Genomic DNA, 2,500 nt, shown 5'->3' on the forward strand with positions numbered 1-2,500 from the left:
GCCGCTCGCCTGTGACCGGCGCGGGCTCCAGAGCCCGGGCCGAGCGTGCGGCGCCACCTCCCCGCCCGGGAGCGCTTCGCCAAATCGATCGGAAGAGGACGACGCTGGGCCAGAAGGGAAGGGGGTCTTTCGGACCGGAACCTTCATCCCAGGGCCCGCCGGATGGCTGCGTACGTCGTGGGGGCGCTCTGACTCCGGGCCCCGCGCCTGGCAAACTCCCCACCGGGAGCTGCGGGAGAGGCCAGAGCGCGTACCCGCAACCGGAAGGGGTCCCCGAGCCGCAGTTCGCGCATCGCTCGGAGTACCGGTTCGTCGAGGGGAGCGTTCGAAGTCTGGAGAGGCGCTCTTCTCTCACATATATCTCCCGGAGGCGTGGGATGAAGTGTCTTTGGGCGGTTGGGAGCCCCCCCCGCGTAAGCCGGGTCGGTCCCGCCAACTACCCGCCCCCCTGGAACTGCCGGGCGGACGCGGCAGGCAAATTCGACCCCATCCCGGTTCTACGGATTTTTTTGCTCCTTTGGCTCCCCCTCTGGCCGCTTTGGGGTACTGCAACCGAGGACCTGCCGAAACGCGTGGAACTGCCCGTCGGATTCGAGTTAAGAGGCGTCAACCGTGGAAGTCTGAACGGTCTGAAAAATTTTCTAAGTCCCAAGGACTCTCCGGCGTGATTCTCTGGAGCCCTTTTCGGCTTGCGAGGCTGCCCGACGCCCCTCCCGGATGATGGAAGTCTGACGGAATTTTTTTTTTTGACCGATTTCTCCCAACTGCCGGGGAACATTGGGAGAGATTGTCTGGAGCCCCGCTCGGGCTCCCGAGGGCCCCGACACCCCCCCGGATGATGGAAGTCTGACGGAATTTTTTTTTTTGACCGATTTCTCCCAACTGCCGGGGAACATTGGGAGAGATCGTCTGGAGCCCCGCTCGGGCTCCCGAGGGCCCCGACACCCCCCCGGATGATGGAAGTCTGACGGAATTTTTTTTTTTGACCGATTTCTCCCAACTGCCGGGGAACATTGGGAGAGATTGTCTGGAGCCCCGCTCGGGCTCCCGAGGGCCCCGACACCCCCCCGGATGATGGAAGTCTGACGGAATTTTTTTTTTTGACCGATTTCTCCCAACTGCCGGGGAACATTGGGAGAGATCGTCTGGAGCCCCGCTCGGGCTCCCGAGGGCCCCGACACCCCCCCGGATGATGGAAGTCTGACGGAATTTTTTTTTTTGACCGATTTCTCCCAACTGCCGGGGAACATTGGGAGAGATTGTCTGGAGCCCCGCTCGGGCTCCCGAGGGCCCCGACACCCCCCCGGATGATGGAAGTCTGACGGAATTTTTTTTTTTGACCGATTTCTCCCAACTGCCGGGGAACATTGGGAGAGATGTCTGGAGCCCCGCTCGGGCCCCCGAGGGCCCCGACACCCCCGGAAAATCATGGAAGTAGGAAAATTTCGATTTTTCGTCTAAGTCCCAAGGACTCTCAGGCGAGATTGTATGGAGCCCCGCTCGGGCCCCCGGGGCCCCGTCACCTCCGGAAGTCCGCGGGGGCCTGAAACTTTCCAGTTTTCATCCAGGCGCCGAGGGCAGTAGGGCGAGAGCGCCCGGGGCCCCTCGGGCCCCCGGGGCCCCGTCACCTCCGGAAGGTCGCGGGGGCCTGAAACTTTCCAGTTTTCATCCAGGCGCCGAGGGCAGTAGGGCGAGAGCGCCCGGGGCCCCTCGGGCCCCCGGGGCCCCGTCACCTCCGGAAGGTCGCGGGGGCCTGAAACTTTCCAGTTTTCATCCAGGCGCCGAGGGCAGTAGGGCGAGAGCGCCCGGGGCCCCTCGGGCCCCCGGGGCCCCGTCACCTCCGGAAGGTCGCGGGGGCCTGAAACTTTCCAGTTTTCATCCAGGCGCCGAGGGCAGTAGGGCGAGAGCGCCCGGGGCCCCTCGGGCCCCCGGGGCCCCGTCACCTCCGGAAGGTCGCGGGGGCCTGAAACTTTCCAGTTTTCATCCAGGCGCCGAGGGCAGTCGGGCGAGAGCGCCCGGGGCACCTCGGGCCCCCGGGGCCCCGTCACCTCCGGAAGGTCGCGGGGGCCTGAAACTTTCCAGTTTTCATCCAGGCGCCGAGGGCAGTCGGGCGAGAGCGCCCGGGGCACCTCGGGCCCCCGGGGCCCCGTCACCTCCGGAAGGTCGCGGGGGCCTGAAACTTTCCAGTTTTCATCCAGGCGCCGAGGGCAGTAGGGCGAGAGCGCCCGGGGCCCCGTCACCTCCGGAAGGTCGCGGGGGCCTGATACTTTCCAGTTTTCATCCAGGCGCCGAGGGCCACCTCCGGGGCTCCACAAGTCAACTTTTAAGCCCCCTCTCCGAGCTCCGCAGGCTGAACATTAAAAAACTAGCTGCCGACTCTGCAGGCGGAACATTGAACGCTCACCGCAGGCTCCTTAGGCTCCCCAGGCCGAACATTAAGCGCTCGCCGCTGGCTGGCTCCCCAGGCCGAACATTAAGCGCTCGCCGCTGGCTGGCTCCC

The sequence above is a fragment of the Anomaloglossus baeobatrachus genome, unplaced genomic scaffold (genome assembly GCF_048569485.1).
Source record: "Anomaloglossus baeobatrachus isolate aAnoBae1 unplaced genomic scaffold, aAnoBae1.hap1 Scaffold_557, whole genome shotgun sequence".
NCBI lineage: Eukaryota > Metazoa > Chordata > Amphibia > Anura > Aromobatidae > Anomaloglossus > Anomaloglossus baeobatrachus.